The following is a 20423-nucleotide window of genomic DNA, read 5'->3' on the forward strand; positions in this document are numbered from 1 at the left end:
GTTTAGAGACTTGAGAGAAGACTTGTGCAGCTTGGGTACTTTTTGGGTGGGGAGAATACCTCATGTGAGATTGCCAGAGAAGGCAGAGGCCATGTTGGGGTTTTATTCTAGAGGTGTAAGAAGCCATTGTAGGGAGTTTCATGTTCTGATTTCTTTTTTAAGACTCCTGCTCGTGCTTGGAGAAGGCTTGTCTGTGTGCATGTGGAAGCAGAGAGTTGAGCTAGGAAGATGATGGAATTCAAGGTGGTAGGGATGAAGGGAGCTGTATTTTGGAGAAATGAGACAGGACTTAAATATGGATTGGGGCTGGACAGGGTGGCTCATGCCTGTAATCCTGTGTGTGTGTGTGTTTTTTTTTTTTGTGGGGAGGCTGAGTTGGGAGGATCACTTGAAGCTAGGAGTTCAAGAACAGCCTGAGCAACTTAATGAGACCCCACCTCTAAAAAAAAAAAAAAAGAAAATCAACCAGACATGGTGACATGCTCTGTAGTCCCAGCTACTCAGGAGGCTGAGGTGGGAGGATTCATTGCTTGAGCTTGGGAGGTTGCAGTGAGCTCTGATCATGTCACATGCAGCCTGGGTGACAGAGTGAGACCCTGTCTCAAAGAAAAGAAAAAAAGGGAGGAAGGGAGGGAGGAAGGAAGGAAAAAGAAAGAAAATAGAATGGTGGTTGCTAGGGGCCGGGTGAAGGGGAATAGGGAGCTATTGTTACGGGTACAGAGTTCAGTTTGGGAAGATGAAAAAAGTTCTGGAAATGGATGGTGAATGTATGTAATGCCGCTGAGGCATACAGTATTTAAAAACAATTCAAGGCTGCTGTGAACTATGATCATGCCCCTGCACTCCAGCCTGGGCAACACAGTGAGACCCTGACTCAGAAAAAAAAAAATGGACTGGATGTTGGGGGCCTAGAGTAAAGTTGTTTCATCAGTGGTTCCCTTCTACTCTCTCAACATAACCTTTCATGATGAGCTTTTAGTCATATCTTAAGACTCAGCACTTTCGTTCCTGGTAGCAAATTTCTTAGCACTGGGTGGTGCATTACATCACGCTGTACCTTATTATTGATGTACCTGTTTACCTTTACTGCTAGGAAAGGAGCCTTGTAAACTCCTTGAAGGCAGGAACTGATGATGGCCTTAGTCCTTGTCTTGGTGCTTAATACCTGGCATGGAAGGCAAGTTAGATGTTTGTTGAGTGAAGGAGGAAAAAGTCTTTTCTGCTTGGAGTCTAGCTTGTGGATGGAATGATGACGGGTGAGGCAACAGTCAGATTGTGGAGGGCCTCAAATACCAAATTTGGGCAAATTGAGAACCATCTACAGCCCATTCTTCTTCCTTTCTACCCAGATCTAATCACTGATGAAATCTTCTCCGTGCAGTCCTCAGCTTATATGTAATATATTACTTTTTTCTCCTATTTCTTTTTTTTTTTTTTTTTTTGAGATGGAGTTTCGCTGTTGTTGCCCAGGCTAGAGTGCAATGGCTTGATGTCGGCTCACTGCAACCTCTGTCTCCTAGGTTCAGGTGATTCTCCTGCCTTAGCCTCCCAAGTGGCTGGGATTACAGGTGTGTGCCACCACACCTGGCTAATTTTGTATTTCAATTTTATTTATTTATTTATTTATTTATTTATTTATTTATTTATTTTTGAGATGGAGTCTCGCTCTGTCACCCAGGCTGGAGTGTAGTGGCGTGATCTCAGCTCACTGCAACCTACGCCTCCTGGGTTCATGCCATTCTCCTGCCTCAGCCTCCTGAGTAGCTGGGACTACAGGCGTCCACCACCACACCTGGCTAACTTTTTATATTTTTAGTAGAAACAGGGTTTCACCACGTTAGCCAGGATGGTCTCCATCTCCTGACCTCGTGATCCACCCGCCTTGGCCTCCCAAAGTGCTGGGATTACAGGCGTGAGCCACCGTGCCTGGCCTAACTTTTTTGTATTTTTAGTGGAGATGTGGTTTCACCATGTTAGCCAGGATGGTCTCAATCTTCTGACCTTGTGATCTGCCTGTTTTGGCCTCCCAAAAAGTGCTGGGATTACAGGGGTGAGCCACTGCGCCTGGCCAATTTTATTTATTTTGTTGAGATGAAGTCTTGCTCTGTTGCCCAGGCTGGAGTGCAGTGGCACAATCTCGGCTCACTGCAAGCTCCGCCTCCCGGGTTCATGCTATTCTCCTGCCTCAGCCTCCTGAGTAGCTGGGACTACAGGCGCCCGCCACCACGCCCGGCCAATTTTTTTGTATTTTTACTAGAGATGTGGTTTCACCATGTTAGGCAGAATGGTCTCGATCTCCTGATCTTGTGATCTGCCTGTCTCGGCCTCCCAAAAAGTGCTGGGATTACAGGCGTGAGCCCCTGCACCTGTCCAATTTTGTTTATTTTTTTGAAATGAAGTCTTGCTCTGTCACCCAGGCTGGAGTGCAGTGGCACAATCTCAGCTCACTGTAACCTCTGTCTCCTGGGTTCAGGTGATTGTCCTGTCTCAGCCTCCTGAGTAGATGGGATTAGAGGTACCCACCACAATGCCCGGCTAATTTTTGTGTTTTTAGTAGAGGCAAGGTTTCGCCATGTTGGCTGGTCTCGTCTTAAACTCCTGACCACACGTGATCTGCCCACCTCGGCCTCCCAGAGTGCTGGGATTACAGGTGTGAGCTACTGCGCCTGGCCTCCTAATTTAATTTTTCAGACTTACTTAATACTGTAAATTGTTGGCCGGGCGCGGTGGCTCAAGCCTGTAATCCCAGCACTTTGGGAGGCCGAGACGGGTGGATCATGAGGTCAGGAGATCGAGACCATCCTGGCTAACACGGTGAAACCCCGTCTCTACTAAGAAATACAAAAAACTAGCCGGGCGAGGTGGCGGGCGCCTGTAGTCCCAGCTACTCGGGAGGCTGAGGCAGGAGAATGGCGTAAACCCGGGAGGCGGAGCTTGCAGTGAGCTGAGATCCGGCCACTGCACTCCAGCCTGGGCGACAGAGCAAGACTCCGTCTCAAAAAAAAAAAAAAAATACTGTAAATTGTTGCCACCACTCCTGGGTATCAACCAGGCATTTGTATTTATGTTCCTTTTGTTTGCCATTTTACTGGAATGCTCCGTCCTTCTCTAACAAACGCTATCCACTACTCACTTCTTTTTCTTTTTTTTTTGAGACGGAGTCTAGCTTTGTTGCCCAGGCTGGAGTGCAGCTTTGTTGCCCAGGCTGGAGTGCAGTGGCACCATCTTGGCTCACTGCAACGTCCGCCTCCTGGGATAAAGCAATTCTCCTGTCTCAGCTTCCCAAGTAGCTGGGATTACAGGCATGTACCACGACACCCGCTGATTTTGTTTTTAGTAGAGAGACAAGGTTTCACCATGTTGGTCAGGCTGGTCTCAAACTCCCGACCTTAGGTGATCCACCTATCTTGGCCTCCCAAAGTGCTGGGATTACAGGCGTGAGCCACTGTGCCCAGGCACGAATAAGATGATTTATAAAGGATATTTTAGGCCGGGTGCAGTGGTTCGCACCTGTAATCCCAGCACTTTTGGAGACTGAGGCTGGTGGGTCACCTGAGGTCAGGAGTTTGAGACCAACCTGGCCAACATGGTGAAACCCCATCTCTACTCAAAATACAAAAATTGGCCAGGCGTGGTGGTATACACCTGTAGTCCCAGCTACTTGGGAGGCTGAGGCTGGAGAATCGGTTAAACCCGGGAGGCAGAGGTGCAGTGAGCCAAGATTGTGCCACTGCACTCCAGCCTGGCAACAGAGTGAGACTCCCTCTAAAAAAAAAAAAAAAAAAAAAAAGGAATTGTCAGTTTCCTGCAAAAACTGCAGAATTGCAGTTTGCAGGAGAATTGCTTGAACCTGGGAGGTGGCACTTGCAGCGAGCCAAGATCGCGCCATTTGCACTCCAGCCTGGGCGACGAGTGAGACTCCGTCTCAAGGAGAAAAAAAGGATATTTTAATTTTTCATGTGATAAAATGCTGATTTATTCTTTCAATTATGCAGTGCTGGACAGAACATGTTTTTATCCATATTAAGTGGGTTATTATTTAGTATCTTTCTCTTTGCTGTGATACCTGACTCATTTCTTTGCCTATAGCAGGTAGCAGGTACTAGTCAATAAATGTTGAATTAGTTATAATAGATATGGTATGTATAGGGTTGTGCCAGGTTGATAAGGGGTGGAAACATGGTTTTATACCCAGCTTATTAAAATTTTTCTTTTATAAAACTCATGTTTTATGACCTAGAGAAATACTGTTAATGTTTCGTGTATATCCTTTAATATTTTTTATAGGCATGTATATTGACTACATATAACTTATAAAAACCAGATTTTTCCATTATGTGCTCTTTTGTAACCTACTGTCCACTTAATCATAACTGGAACATTTCCTTATTAAGATTAACTTTTATGTATCACTAGGAAGAAATGCTGCCAGATAAACTAGGAAATGCTGTCCATTGTTAGATATATTCAGATTTTAGATGTGAAATGTTAAAAATGTGAAATAATTTGTGCTTTAGAATTGATGAAATATGATTAATTTTATAATGCTAACATGGCATGCTAATGATCCCCTCCTATTCCATTATGTAACTTCTTTAGTCAGTCCTCTGTTGGACGTTTAGTAAGCTTCCAGGGCTGCTTTAGTTTGTAGCTAAATCTTTTACCCATCCTTGATCATTATTATTATTATTATTATTATTTCTTTATCTTTTTTGAGACAGAGTCTCACTCTGTCACCCAGGCTGGGGTGCAGTGGTGCTATCATGGCTCCCTTTAGCATTGACCTCCCCAGGCCCAAGCGATCCTTCCACTTCAGCCTCCTGAATAGTTGGGACTTTAGGCATGAGATACCATGCTTGGCTATTTTTTTTAAAAAAGATTATTTCTTTAGTATAACTTCTTAGAAGTAGAATTCTTGTGAATATTGTGAATGTACTTATCACTCTTCATTTCCAGAACCTAATGGTGCCTCGCAAGTTCCTTAGGCTCTCTGTTCAGTCTTTTTTTTTTTTTTTTTCTTTCTGTTCCTCAGACTCCATAATTTCAATTGCCCTATTTTCAAGTTCATTGATTCATTCTTCTGCCAGCTCAAGTCTGCTTTTGAATCCCCTAGTGACTTTTTAATTTTAGTCATCGTACTTTTCAACTCTAGAATTTCTTTTTGGTATCTTTTTAATTATATTTCCTTTTTTTTTTTTTTTTTGAGACGGAGTCTCGCTCTGTCACCCAGGCTGGAGTGCAGTGGCCGGATCTCAGCTCACTGCAAGCTCCGCCTCCCGGGTTTACGCCATTCTCCTGCCTCAGCCTCCCGAGTAGCTGGGACTACAGGCGCCTGCCACCTCGTCCGGCTAAGTTTTTTTTGTATTTTTTAGTAGAGACGGGGTTTCACTGTGTTAGCCAGGATGGTCTCGATCTCCTGACCTCATGATCCGCCCGTCTCGGCCTCCCAAAGTGCTGGGATTACAGGCTTGAGCCACCGTGCCCGGCCTTTTTTTTTTTTTTTTTAAGACAGTCTTGCTCTGTCACTCAGGCTGGAGTTGCAGTGGTGTGATTTCTGCTCACTGTATCCTCTACCTCCTGAGTTCAAGTGATTGTCCTGCCTCAGCCTTCCGAGTAGCTGGGACTGCAGGTGTGTGCCACCCTGCCTGACTAATGTTTGTATTTTTAGTAGAGATGGGCTTTGGCCATGTTAGCCAGGCTGGTCTCAGACTCCTGGCCTCAAGTGATCTGCCCGCCTTGGCCTCCCAAAGTGTTGGGATTACAGGCATGAGCCACTGCACCTGGCCAATATTTTTATTTTTATTTTTATTTTTGAGATGGAGTCTTGCTCTGTTGCCAGGCTGGAGTGCAGTGGCACGATCTCGGCTCACTGCAACCTCTGCCTCCTGTGTTCAAGTGATTCTCCTGCCTCAGCCTCCCGAATAGCTGGGACTACAGGTGTGCACCACCACGCCCAGCTAATTTTTGTATTTTTAGTAGAGTTGGCATTTCACCATGTTGGCCAGGATAGTCTTCATCTCTTGACCTTGTGATCTGCCTGCCTCAGCCTCCCAAAGTGCTGGGATTACAGGCGTGAACCACCACACCTGGCTGGTATTTTTATTTTTAAAATACATTATTTTCTTGATTTTTTCCCCACACCTTCCTTTCATTTTTTGGACATCTATGAGACAGTTGTTTTAATGTCTTAGTCTAGTAGGTCTTCCATCTGGTCTTTCTCTGGGACAGTTTTTTTTTTTCTTTTTTTTGAGATGGAGTTTTGCTCTTGTTGCCCGGGCTGGAGTGCAATGGCGCAATCTCGGCTCACTGCGCTGCCTCCTGGCTTCAAGTGATTCTCCTGCCTCAGCCTCCTGAGTAGCTGAGATTACAGGCATGCGCCACTATGCCCGACTAATTTTGTATTTTTAGTAGAGATGGGATTTTTCCATGTTGGTCAGGCTGGTCTCGAACTCCTGAACTCAGGTGATCAGCCAGCCTTGGCCTGCCAAAGTGCTGGGATTACAGGCATGAGCCACCGTGCCCAGCAACTGGGACAGTTTTTATTGGTTAATTTTTTTTTAATAGGTCATACTTTCCTGTATATTTGTATGCCTTGTGACTTTTTAATTTTTTTTTGAAAACTGGATATTTGAATCTAATGATGTGCTAACTCTGAAAATTGGATTCTTCTCATTCCAAGGGTTTGCTGGGTTTTTTTGTTTATTTATTACAGTTAGTTTTTATGCTGAGGGTCAGCCCGACATACAAACTTAAGGACTTCTCAGGTCTTTTTTGAGCCTGCACCTTTCTCTGGGCATGCACCATGGTAACTTTTTTCTTTATCTCCCCCTCACCCTCATGATTGCTTTTGAATATCCTAGTCTTTAAAGTCTAGCTCCTAAAGAGGAAAAAGAGAAAATGAAGGAAGTAGGGGGGTGGAGGCCATTGGCCCATTAAATTCTCTGGAAGTCTACGTCAGCTAGACGGGGAGGGCTTGCAGTCATGGAGGGGGTGCAATAATGGCTATCCTTCTCAGTGTGTGCCTATCCCTGATTAGAAGCAGCAATCAGCAGTTAGAATATGGATCCCTAATATTTGGAGGACAGGGTCCTTATTGCCCATCCTGGTTCCCAAAAGCTGCTTGCAGGCTATTTCAGGAATGCATTCTAGGTTGTCTGCCCATCGCTGGGGGCCAGGGAATGGGGTAGCTGCTGCTCAACTAAGGGCTGAAGTTGACCGAAATTAACCCAATTTACTGTCCCAGTCTTTCCTTGGAAGTTGCAAGCTTTCTTCAGCAATCCCCAGAATTACATCTGACGAATTATGCCAGTGTAATTGTCTAGGTGGGGAGACTGATTTTGGTGCTTCCTACTCTGCTGTTTTGGAATCCAGAATCCTCTCCCAGAATTTCTTTCCTTTTTATTTTTGAGATGGAGTTTCACTTCTGTTGCCCAGGCTGGAGTGCAATGGCGCGATCTTGGCTCACCACAACCTCTACCTTCCGGGTTCAAGTGATTCTCCTGCCTCAACTTCCTGAGTTGTTGGAATACAGGCATGTGCCACCGTGCCTGGCTAATTTTGTCTTTTTTTAGTAGAGACGGGGTTTCTGCGTGTTGGTCAGGCTGGTCTTGAACTCCTGACCTCAGGTGATCCACCCGCCTTGGCCTGCCAAAGTGCTGGGATTACAGGAATGATCCACTGTGCCTGGCCGAATTTCTTTCCTTTTAAAGACTGAATAATGTTCCATTTATTGTATGTGTATGCCATATTTTGTTTATCCATTCTTTTTTCTTTTTTGGGACAGAGTCTGTCTCTGTTGTCCAGGCTGGAGTACAGTGGTGCGATCCTGGCTCACCGCAACCTCTGCCTCCCAGGTTCAAACGATTCTCCTGCTTCAGCCTCCTGAGTAGCTGGGATTATAGGTGTGCGCCACTACCACCTGGCTAACTTCTTTATTTTTGGTAGAAACAGGGTTTCACCATATTGGCCAGAGTGGTCTCTAACTCCTGACCTCAAATGATTCACTTGCCTTAGCCTTGAAAACTGCTGGGATTACAGGTGTGAGCCACCGCATCTGGCCTATCCATTCATGTGTTGATGGACATTTGGATTATTTCCAGGATATGCTACTTTTTTATAGCTCTTAAAATTTTTCCAGATTCCTCTCCAGAAATGTGCTTTATCATTACCCGTGGTACGTTAGGGTATTTTCCACTTTAGACATTTTTTTTTTTTTTTTTTTTTTTAAATGTGATCTTTATTCTGAGTGGACATGTGCCCAGGTGAAAATCACAAATTCCGTTACAAACAAGTTTTCACTGTGTTGACCAGGCTGGTCTCAAACTCTTGGCCTCAAGTGATCCTCCCGCCTCGGCCTTCCAAAGTACTGGGATTACAGGCATGAGCCACCGCACCTGGCTACTTTAGACATTCTTGATCTGTTGTCTGAGTACTTGAAGTGGTGTGACTATAGGCTGACTGTTGAATGAAGCTAAAAGGGGGGTTTTAATAGCAGGTCACAAATTGGTTAGAAGAGGAAATGTCTCTCGGGCTAGTTGGGTATATAATAAGTTCTGGAAGGCCACATGCTGGTGATGTTGTCATCCAGAAAGGGTTTGGTACTGAATTTCTGCCTTGCAAAGCAGTGTGCTGTGTGCTGGAGAGATGTTAATGTATAAGCCACCATTGCTAACCCCAGGAAATTTATGAACTCACGAGATTAGGTTTGGTAAAATAGCTGATAGGTAAGAATTGGCACTGGGCGCGGTGGCTCACGCCTGTAATCTCAGCACTTTGGGAGGCCGACGCGGGTGGATCACGAGGTCAGGAGATCGAGACCATCCTGGCCAACATGGTGAAACCCCATCTCTACTAAAACTACAAAAATTAGCTGGGTGTGGTGGTGCATGCCTGTAGTCCCAGCTACTCGGGAGGCTGAGACAGGAGAATTGTTTGAACCCGGGAGACAGAGGTTGCAGTGAGCCAAGATCGTGCCACTGCACTCCAGCCTGGCGACAGAGTGAGACTCTGTCTCAAAAAAAAAAAAAAAAAAAATTGGCAGTTTATACCCATTTTTTGCTAATCTGTCATGAGAGATGTTTCTTAATTTGTTGTACATAGAGCAGTTGAGCTAATTCAGTTAAACATGTATAGAGTGTTAGATTAGATGAAAGTTACCACAATCAAAAAACCATGGTGCATGTGCTCAAAAGAGCTCTCAGTTTCATGGGAGACACACACACACAGGTAATAGTGCTGTGTGGCAAGTGCTGGGGGAACATGGTATATTGTGTCTCTTTGTGAGGCAGAGATGACAGATGTCTGATTCTTGAAGGAAAATCAGTAGCTTTCCAGTTTGAGAAGACTTGAAGGGTGCTCTGGGCAGAGGAACAGTCTTGTGTATAGATCTGGAGGCATGCAGGTGCATTGGGGAGTATTTTCTTGGAGTGGAGACAGTTGATGAGGCTGACAAGCTAGAACAGGTGAGGCTTGCAGGAGTTTTGGCTTCATCCTGTGTGCTGGAGAAACAATATATGTTTTTTTTTTTTTTTCAGAGGGAGTGACCCAGTGATAATGATAACTAGGGCTCCCTGGGGAATGATTGGAAATTAGAAGACACTTCGATATTCTCAACCAGCAATAACAGAGCCCTGAGAACAGGAAGGGGGTTAGTAGGGTGAGTGAGGTGTTTACTGAGGTGCAGAGGAGAAAGAAAATGAGGCTAGAGCCTCCTTCTAGGAACCTGGGTTGGTGGAACTTTGGTCAGTGGAGAAGGGGAAGGCTACAGTGGGAATACAGTGGAGTATAGAGGGGATGCTTGGTTTGGGGCTCATGGAGTTTGAGGAACTCAGCTTTGCAGTTAAGTGCATGAAGAGGTCCTATACTTGTGAAAATGCAGCTCTGGTGAAGGCATGTCTCGTCCCTTCCCACTTTCACTGTGGTAACTGGAAGAGGCGGGGTTTGCTCCTTTACCTTTATTTTTTAGGGGGCAGAGGGAAGGGGTTGTTTCAGTGTTTCTCAAGTAGTTGTTATGAACAGTAAAAATAAAATGGGTCCAGGTATTTTTAAGATAGGAAGAATAAAGTTCAACCCTCTAATGTCTTCTGAATTTTGTAGCTCCCCTGCCCTGCCCTGCCCTGCCCTGCCCTGCCCTGCCCCGCCCCGCCCCGCCCCGCCCCGCCCCTCCCCGCCCCGCCCCGCCTTCCCGGAGACAGAGTCTTGCTCTGTCGCCCAGGCTGGAGTGCAGTGGCACGATCTCGGCTCACTGCAAGCTCTGCCTCCTGGGTTCACGCCGTTCTCCTGCCTCAGCCTCCAAGTAGCTAGGACTACAGGCTCCCGCTACCACGCCCGGCTAATTTTTTGTATTTTTGGTAGAGACGGTTTCACCATGTTAGCCAGGATGGTCTCGATCTCCTGACCTTGTGATGTGCCTGCCTTGGCCTCCCAAAGTGCTGGGATTACAGGCGTGAGCCACCGAACGAGGCTGAATTTCTTAGTTTTTCTTTCAGCTTGTTATCTGCCACTTCACTGTGCATCCTCTATTTTTCACTCACTGTGGTTCCCGGAAGGTCCTGATGTTCTTTGGCGCCGTTGTCCTTCACAACCTGAAACAGCCTCCCTGCCCTCAAGCAGTATGTCAGATACTCAGTGAGGTCTTCCGGACTATTTGGGGACTGTCTTTTGGGTGGGGCACTTACAACCTTATACCTTCTATTGTATTGTAACTCTTTTCCTGTATAGACGGTGTAAGCATTTTCCCCCTACTTTTTTGGGGGAAGATCTTCAAACCTGCAGAAAAGTTGAAGTACAGTGAGCACTTGATTTACCAGCTGACCAATTGTTAACTTTTTTCAGATTTTCTCAATTACTCGATAGAAACTTTATTTCAGAGTCATTTGAAAGTAAACTGCAGACCTCATGGCACTTCAGTCTTCAGCATGTTATTCTGAAGAATAACATAACAGGCCCTACATAACCCCGACACTACTGTCACACTCAAGACCTTTTACATTGATACAGTAACATGTAATACCTTTTAAAGAGCAGTCTGAGGGTTAGCATTAGCTCTCCCTGGGAGCTCTTGAGAAATGCAGAATCTTAGGCCTTACCCTAGATGTATTGAATCAGTATCTGTTTTAACAAGATCCCCAGAAGTACTGATTTTTTTGTACAGACCGTATTCACATTCAGATTCTCACAGTTGTTCCAGTGATACCCTTTATGGTTTTTCTTTTTCTTTTTAAAAATCAGGAATTGAGAAAAGATCACATTGTATTCGGTTGTCATATGTCTTTAGCGTTCACTTCCACCTTTCCCACTTGGGACAGTGACATTTTTGTATAGTTTAGGCCAGTTTTGTAGATGTTCTCCATTTTGGATTTGTCAGATACGTGTGGTGATGTTTTTTTGTTGGGTTTTTGAGATCAAGTTTCGCTCTGTCACCCAGGCTAGAGTGCAGTGGTGCAATCTCGGCTCACCTCAACCTCCGCCTCCCGGGTTCAAGCAATTCTCTTGCCTCAGCTTCCTATGAGCTTTTTTTTTTTTTTTTTTTTTTTTTTTTAACATAGAGATAGGGTTTCACCATGTTGGCCAGGGTGGTCTCAAACTCCTAACCTCAAGCAATCCGCCCATCTTGTCATCCTAAAGTGCTGGGATTACAGGCGTGAGACAACTGTGTCTGGTTTTGTTTTGTTTTGTTTTTGAGATGGAGTCTTGCTGTGTTGCCTAGGCTGGAGTGCAGTGACTGTTTGCAGGCACAATCATTGCATGCTAAACTCCTAAACTCCTGGGTACAAGTGGTCCTTCTGCCTGAGCCTCCCTAGTGGCTGCGACTGTTGGTGCAAGTCACTGTGCCTGGCTTGATGATGTTTCTTTCTTAGGGCATTTGGTGAGTCAGGTTGTTCCACTGATGATGCTAAGTTTAAACACTTGGGTAAGTAACATCTTCCAGATTTCTGTGTTACAAAGACAGAATGGTCTTTTGGTCTTAATAATTAATTGCTACAGTGATCTGCTAGCAATTTCCAGTTCATCTAGCATCTAGCAGGATCCGACATCTAGCAAGATCCCAGAACTGATAATTGGTCAGTCATTGATGAATGAATGACTGAATAGGTTATCCAAGATATATACTACAAGTTTTAGAGGCCATTCTTTCTTGTTTTCTTTCCTTTTTTAGTTTTTATTTTTGTAGAGACGAAGTCTCCCTATGTTGCCCAGGCTGGTCTGGAACTCCTGGGCTTAAGTGATCCTCCTGCCTCAACCTCGCAAAGTTCTGGGATTACAGATGTGAGCCACTGAGCCTGGTTCTTCTTGTTTTCCTGCTCAGTCTGGGTAACTTCTCAGACTCTCTAGTCAAGTCCAGGCATCTTTTTGCCTGACTTTCCAACAAAAATACCTCACTCTTCTCCCTGTGGGATTCTTAGCCATGTGAAAGGTTTCTCCTCCCTTAGTGCCACTGTGTTTTAAAATTTTTATTATTATTTATTATTATTATTATTATTTTTTGAGATGGAGTCTTGCTCTGTTGCCTAGGCTAGAGTGCATGATCTCTGCATGATCTCGGCTCACTGCAACCTCCGCCTCCTGGGTGCAAGTGGTTCTCCTGCCTCAGCCTCCCGATATTTTAATTTTATTATTTTATTTTATTTTTTTGAGACAGAGTTTCGCTCTTGTTGCAGAGGCTGGAGTGCAATGGTGCGATCTTGGCTCACTGCAGCCTCCTTCTTCTGGGTTCAAGCGATTCTCCTGCCTCAGCCTCCCAAGTTGCTGGGATTACAGATCTGCGCCACTATGCCCAGATAATTTTGTATTTTTAGTAGAGACAGAGTTTCTGCCTGTTGATGAGACTGGTCTCGAACTCCCGACCTCAGGTGATCCGCCTAAGTGCTGGGATTACAGGTGTGAGCCACTGCACCTGGCTGCTTATTTTATTTATTATTTATTTATTTATTGAGATGGAGTTTCAGTCTTGTTGCCCAGGCTGGAGTGCAATGGCATGATCTCGGCTCATTGCAACCTCTGCCTCTTGGGTTCAAGTGATTCTCTTGCCTCAGCCTGCCGAGTAGCTGGGATTACAGGCGCGTGGCTTAATTTTTGTAATTTTTAGTAGAGTCGAGGTTTCACCATGTTGGCCAGGCTGGTCACGAACTCCTGACCTCAAGTGATCTGCCTGCCTTGGCTTCCCAAAGTTCTGGGATTACACGCGTGAGCCATTGTGCCCGGTGATATTTTTATTTTTTAAAAAATGATTTTTGGTTCAAGGAAATCAGTTCAGTCCAATTGTTGTAAAACAAAAATGTCTTCTGTATTTTCTTTTTTCTCTTGTGCCTCCAGTCCAGATGCTTGTTTCACATTCTTTGCTTTTTAGACTAGTCATCCAGTCTCATGGAAACAGGGACTTCCTCTGTATCCATTATCAGTTGTTAGGAGGGCTTGGTGCAGCTTTCTGTTAAACACTCTTCCATTGTTAATGGTCTTAACTATAATATGATGGAAGCTAAGAAAATGAACATAGATATCCAGTCCGTGCAGCAAACTGTCAGTTCACCTCAGGAGCTTGTTTTGTTTTCCTTCACTTGACCTACTGCTTCTTGCTCTGTTCCAGCCACACTGGCCTTCTCATTCTGTCAGTCCTTGAAGATACTGCCTCATCTGTGTTCACGCTGCCTGGAATGCTCTCTTCCCCCAGATACTCACTTGATTGGTTCTTTCCTGACTTTTAGATTTCAGCTCAAATGTTGTCAAGACAGAAAGGCCTCTAAGGACCCTGCTTAATTCCATTACCATTACAATGCTTAATTTTCTTCCTAGCTCTGATACTGTCTTCTTTGTTTAGTTATTTATGCCATTATTGCAATGAAGGCTTCATGAAGGCAGGGTTCTTATTTTGTTGACTGCTTTCTGGGATAATGCCTGTACAAGGGAGGCACTCATATTTGTGAGTGAAGGCTAAATGGTTGGCTGAATATTGTTTTTTTTAGGTTTACTTTTTGTCCTTTGCTTAGTGCTTTTTGTTGTAATCAGTGTGTCTCCTGATGCTTGTAGCACAGCAATTCCAACTGCTCCCATTGCCTTTGGTGCCCTCAAGAAAAATAAGAAAAGGAGCCAAATAAAAATGATTTCAGTGTTTTATTATTATTATTATTTTTTTGTATGTTTTTGAAACAGGATCTGCCCCTATCATTCAGCCTGCAGTGTAGTGGCATGATCATGGCTCGCTGCAGCCTTGACCTCTTGGGTTGAAGTGATTTTCCCATCTCAGCCTCCTGAGTAGCTAGCTGGGACCACGGGTGTGCACCACCATGCCCAGCTAAATTTTTTTTTTTTTTTTTTTTTTTCTCTAGAGATGAGGTCTCTATGTTGCCCAGACTGGTCTTGAACTGCTGAGCTCAAGTGATCCTCCCACCTTGGCCTCCTAAAGTGCTGGGATAACAGGCCAGAATGTGTCTTAATCATAAGTTACCTTGAACTTTTTGGCAGTTACCAGGAAATTTGAGAGTTGAGGTTCTGAAGTCTGTGTTAACTCTGCTTGATGCAGATGCAACCTGGCATACCTGTGACAGCACTGAGTAATCCACAGTCTTCTGTCTTGTGCAGTGTGACAGTTAACGTTGCTTTGGGTACTTTTAATTTCCATATTTCCTGATTTGCATTTAAACGAACCATCCTAACATTTCGTTAAGTTAACCTTGCTGTTAAAAAAAAAAAATTGGCATTGAGTAGCGTGGTAAAGATAGTCTAAATCTGCCACAATATAATGATGAAAATTCAGGAGCAGACACATTTTAAGGATGATATGGCCATCTTTTATAAGTGAATGTTGAACATCTTCGGAGCAGGTACGTAGTTCTTTACACAAATGAGGCAGTTTGCCAATTATCAGCCCCCTTGGGTCTGACAGAACTATGCTTTTATTTTCTCTTCATTGCTTCTCCATTTCTCTTTCTGTTGTAGATTGCTAGCCAAATGATTGCATCTCTGCCCCTTTCTGAATTTATAGCAAACTTTTGCTTTATAGCCAGGATTGCCATTTATAAGGTAATGAAGACCAAATAACTGCAGTTTAACTTTTTATTTAGTTCCATTAAGCATGATCTCTCCTGAAAAAACCTAAGGTTGCTGTAGTTCATTAAGGTTGGCTAGCTGTAGTAGGTTTTGTAATAGATCTTGCGAAGGAGTGCTCTGTAAGTTAATTGGAAAAGTAGAAACTGCCAGGAGTTTAAAAGTTATTTGTTTAGTTAGTCTGAACAATACATTATTTGTAGAGAACCAGAAGATACGACTAAGATTAAGGCAGGAGCTTTGTCTTGGGAGGCTTGTAAATATTTGCAAATCATGTTGCATAAATTCAGCTCAGCTAATACTGTCTGCCCTGCATAAAGCTCTTAGCCAGCAACTTAAGGGATGTAAAGAAACATAGGCATAGTTATCATCCTTAAACTTAATAGCTCTGAAGACCACAGGTAAATCTGAGAAAATTAACTAAGTTTAATAAAACAATTCAGTGGCTGTTGAGTGACAACATAAATGAAAAGAGCACCAGAATTTCAGGACTAGAAGGATTTGAAGTATAGAATTCAACTTCTTTCTTTTTATAGATGATAAAACCAAGGATCCGGAAAGATGAAGTGACTTACCCAAAAGTCAGAGTGTAAGTGACAGAGCTGGTTCCAGAAGCTAATGTTTCAAGTAGAATACATTCTCTTTAGATTTTAAGATACTTTTATTTTTTGAAATCCTTTTAGGATTGGGATCACAAAAACATGCCTTGGCTCTGTAGCATCATTTCATGATGTTCGGCATCACTCTTGGCAGGACCCTGCGTTCGTGAGACTTACACTGTAATAATGGCATCAATAAGTAAACAAGGAAGACCATAGGAGCTAAAAGAAAATTAAGCAGGGTCATAAGTAATGGAATTAGTAGGGTCCTTAGAGTGCCTTTCTGTCATGACAGCATTTGAGCTGAAATCTGAAAGTTAGGAAAGAAATGGTCTTCTGGGGAAGAGAGCATTCCAGGCAGAGGGAACACAGATGAGGCAGTGTCTTCGGGGACTTACCGAAAGAGAAGGCCAGTGTGGCTAGAACAGGGCAAGAAGTAAGTGATAAAGTAAAGGAAAAAGCAAAAACAAGCTTCTTGGTGCTTTTGATTAAAGGTAATATATAGGGCAGTCTGCTTGCATTATGGTTATTGAAAGTCTTGAAAATACACTGAGTTCTCAATTTTCAAGTGTTAGTATATTTTAAGTTTCTTAATGTAAATGAGTGATTGGAGTCCTTTGCCTTAACTCCTTTAGAAGCAGGGTTAGGGAGGCTGAGTCTGGTGAATTAATTTTTTTTAATTTTAATTTTTTAAGATGGAGTCTCACTCTGTTGCCCAGGCTGGAGTGCAGTGGCAAGATCATGGCTCATTGCAGCCTCCACCATCTTTGGCTGAAGCGATCCTCCTGCCTCAGCCTCCTGAATAGCTGGGACTACAAGAGCACACCACCACATCTGGCTAATTGTTTAGTTGTTTTGTTTTTGAGACCAAGTCTCACTCTGTTGCCCAGGCTGGAGTGTAGTGGCGTGATCTCATCTCACTGCAACCTCCGCCTCCTCGGGTTCAAGTGATTCTCATGCCTCAGCCTCCCGAGTAGCTAGGATCACAGGCATGCGCCACCATGCCCGGCTAATTTTGTATTTTTAGTAGAGACAGGGTTTCACTATGTTGGCCAGGCTGGTCTTGAACTTCTGACCAGCCTGGTGATCTGCCCACCTCAGCCTCCCGAAGTGCTGGGATTTCAGGCATGAGCTACCGTGCCTGGCCTGTTTTTTATTTTTAAATTATTTGTAGAGACAAGGTCTTGCTGTGTTGCCCAAGCTGGTCTCAAACTCCAGGGCTCAAGTGATTTTCCCATTATGACATCCCAAAGTGCTGGGATTACAGGTGGGAGCGACCACACACTGGCTTTTTTTCTAATATTAAATAATTTATTTTTGCAAAGTAAGACTTCTTGGAAGTTGTTACTAACATTAAAGTTGGGAGATTCCATGTGAAAATCTGCATCCCTGGCCTCTCTTGAAAAGTCAGATGGTCTAGAAACCCTGGGTTCATGTGGTAAAGATTGCCTAGAGTTGATGAACAAGTGGGCACAAGCTTTCTGATTTTGAAGTCCTGGCTCCTCCTAGTGGTCCCCATCCCTAGCCTGGAGAGGCCAGGTGTCATTTGCAATTCATTATTGTGCTGTTGTGCATATTGTGCTGTTGTGTCACCTTTTTTAAGTTAAGAAGTAAATGAAATTATTTGTACTCCAAAGTGTCAAAATTAGGAAAACAGAAGACCAAGAATGTTTTTTATTCAAGAAAAAAAAAATGAAAGTTTTTTTTGAGAAAGTGAAATAGTTATGTTGTACTTGTTTAATAATTAAACACACATGTGACCACATATACCTAAATGTCTGCTTGCAGCTCGCTTCATTTAAGTTTCCTCTTGGCTCCCTCCCTTTACAATCCTGGAAGGTTCTATGTTTTGTTTGTGTTAATGCAGTATCTCTGGAATGCTAGGATATGTAGGATCCATAGGGCAAATAGTTCTTCTGAAGTGTCTTATCTGTGACATTTGATGACATTTGCTTGAGCTGTTGTCAGCCCTTTAGCAATCTAGAGCATTCCATTTCCTAAGGTTTACTGACTTGGGTTGATCAGTTGAGTGGACAAATAACCTTTAAAAACCAAAGTGTAGGCCTGACATTACATGAATGTAGACAGCAAATTCATCCACCCTCAATGAAACAGATGACTGGGACACTGGCGTTCTGTGTTACCAGATTAGGCAAATGCAGGTTCCTTTTGGCACCCCGATCTCTAGTGATTCTAGATTTGATGCTTGGATAATGACAGTGTAATGATGAAAATTCAGAAATTTAACATTGATACCATACTACTATTTAATTCAGTACTCATAGTCAGATTTTGTCAATTGTCTCAATTTTCTCCCTTTTTCAATACAATTTCAGTCCAGAATCACTGTGTTTAAGTCTTTTTAGCCTCCTTTAATCTGAAAATATTTCCTTTTCTTTTTTTTTTTTTTTTTTGAAATGGAGTCTTGCTCTGTCGCCCAGACTGGAATGCAGTGGTGCCATCTCAGCTCACTGCAAGCTCTGCCTCCCGGGTTCATGCCATTCTCCTGCCTCAGCCTCCTGAGTAGCTGGGACTACAGGTGCCCACCACCATGCCTGGCTAATTTTTTTTTTTTTTTTTGTATTTTTAGTAGAGACGGGGTTTCACCGTGTTAGGCAGGATGGTCTCTATCTCCTGACATCATGATCCGCCCACTTCGGCCTCCCAAGTGCTGGGATTACAGGCTTGAGCCACCATGCCCGGCCTCTGGAAATGTTTCTTAATCTATCTTTGTTTTTTATGGCTCTGACATCTTTTCTTTTCTTTTTTTGTTTTGTTTTGTTTTGTTTTGAGACGGAGTCTTGCTCTGTGGCCCAGGCTGGAGTGCAGTGGCGCGATCTCCATTCACTGCAAGCTCTGCCCCCAGGGTTCATGCCATTCTCCTGCCTCAGCCTCCAGAGTAGCTGGGACTACAGGCGACCGCTACCACGCCTGACTAATTTTTTTGTATTTTTAGTAGAGACGGGGTTTCACAGTGTTTGCCAGGATGGTTTTGATCTCCTGACCTTGTGATCCACCCGCCTCGGCCTCCCAAAGTGCTAGGATTACAGACGTGAGCCACTGTGCCCGGCTGCTTTGACATTTTTCAAGACTACAGCCAGTTATTTTGTAGACCGTCTCACCCTTTGAATTTGATGTTTCCTCATAACTAGTTGAGGTTATGTAATTTTCAGGCAAAATTACACAGAGGTGACGTTGTATCCTTCTCAGCGCATTGTATTAGGAGGTACATGATGTGGGTTTGTGCCCTTATTTGGGATGTTAATTTTAATTACTTGGTTAAGGTGGCATCTCAGGTTTCTGGACTATAAAGTTACTATTTCCCCCATTTTTCATAAATAATCTGTTGGGAGTTACTATGACACTAGATCACACTTTGCTGAGAAACTGAATGCTAATCTACTTGGTTAGCATTCTTTGATTCTTACCTGAAGCAGTTAATATTATAGTTCCTGAATGCTGATTTTTCTAGGTACATTATTCTTTCTACATTTATTAGTTTGTTTCCTGTTGTTTGGAGGAACTTTTCCTTCTTTATTCATATTCGCATGGACTCACGCATTATTCAATGGATCATACTTTCTTTAATCTCCACCAAAGCTCTCTGAAGAAGGCAGTAGTTGGTAGTCTTTTATGAGGGATCTAGTTCAAAGTTATTTATTTATTTTAAGATGGAATCTTGCTCTGTTGCCCAGGCTGGAGCGCAGTGGCATGATCTTGGCTCATTGCAACCTCTGCCTCCCAGGTTCTAGTGATTGTCCTGGCTCAGCCTCCTGAGTAGCTGCGATTACAGGCGCCCGCCACCATGCCTGGCTAATTTTTGTATTTTTAGTAGAGATAGTGTTTCACCACATTGGCCAGGCTGGTCTCGAACTCCTGACCTCAGGTGATCCACCCACCTCGGCCTCCCTAAGTGCTGGGATTACAAGCATGAACCACCACGCCTGGCCAGTTTTCACCCAGTGGTTTTGACATTCATTGTTAATCCTTGGCTAGATCGATTACTACAGTGGAGGTTGCAAGATGGTCATTTTCTAATTCTATTCTAGAAATTCCCTCCCCACACCCTTTTTTTGAGGATCCCTATGGTCTTAAGGATATTTATTTAATTATTTAGTTACAGACAGTTACAGTTATTATTCTCTTTGATAGTTGTCCTAAATTTGGCTGGTGGGAGCCCTTGCTTCCTGTGTCTTTTGATATGATCTTGTTAGTCTTGTCCCCTTTCTGCACAATACAGTGCTTCAGACCTGGAACCCTGGTTTCTATTAATGGGAATGGTCCCTTTGGGAAAAAAAAAAAAAGAGATGGGGTCGCTCTGTGTTGCCAAGGCTTGTCTCAAACTCCTGGGCTCAACTGATCCTCTTGCCTTGGCCTCCCAAAGTGCTGGTATCATAGGCATGAACCACCATGCAAATTGTATTTAACAGAAACAAATACTTGGGCACTGATAACACTGGTTTTTTTTTTTTTTTTTTTTTTTTGAGACAAAAGCTTGCTCTGTTGCCCATACTGGAGTGCAGTGGTGCGATCTTGGCAACCTCCACCTCTCAGGTTCAAGTGGTTTTCCTGCCTCAGCCTCCTGAGTAGGTGGGATTACGGGCGTGTGCCACCACAGTGGACTAATTTTTTAGTTTTAGTAGAGACAGGGTTTCACTATGTTGGCCAGGCTGGTTGTTTTGTTTTTTAATTTGACAACATTGTTTTTAAGAGTAGCGTTGTAGCCCATTGTGTCATTGTTACATAATTTATTGAGTGATCTGTTGTTTGAAATTTAGGTAA

General features: G+C 43.7%; 1 protein-coding gene across 5 annotated transcripts in view; it reads left to right on the plus strand.

The window, feature by feature from the left end:
• The window catches only part of CTNNA1 (catenin alpha 1), a 315972-nt gene that overhangs the window by 142597 nt on the left and 152952 nt on the right, over nt 1–20423 (plus strand). Inside the window, exon 1 of one of the 5 annotated variants that reach the window (XM_021940204.1) lies at nt 15613–15631. The exons of the other annotated variants lie outside the window; for them this stretch is intronic. The gene's annotated coding sequence lies outside the window, so the exon portion shown is untranslated. Of the gene's footprint in view, nt 1–15612; nt 15632–20423 lie in introns of those variants that run through there. 5 annotated transcript variants of the gene reach the window in all.

The sequence above is a fragment of the Papio anubis genome, chromosome 5, assembly GCF_008728515.1.
Source record: "Papio anubis isolate 15944 chromosome 5, Panubis1.0, whole genome shotgun sequence".
Lineage (NCBI taxonomy): Eukaryota > Metazoa > Chordata > Mammalia > Primates > Cercopithecidae > Papio > Papio anubis.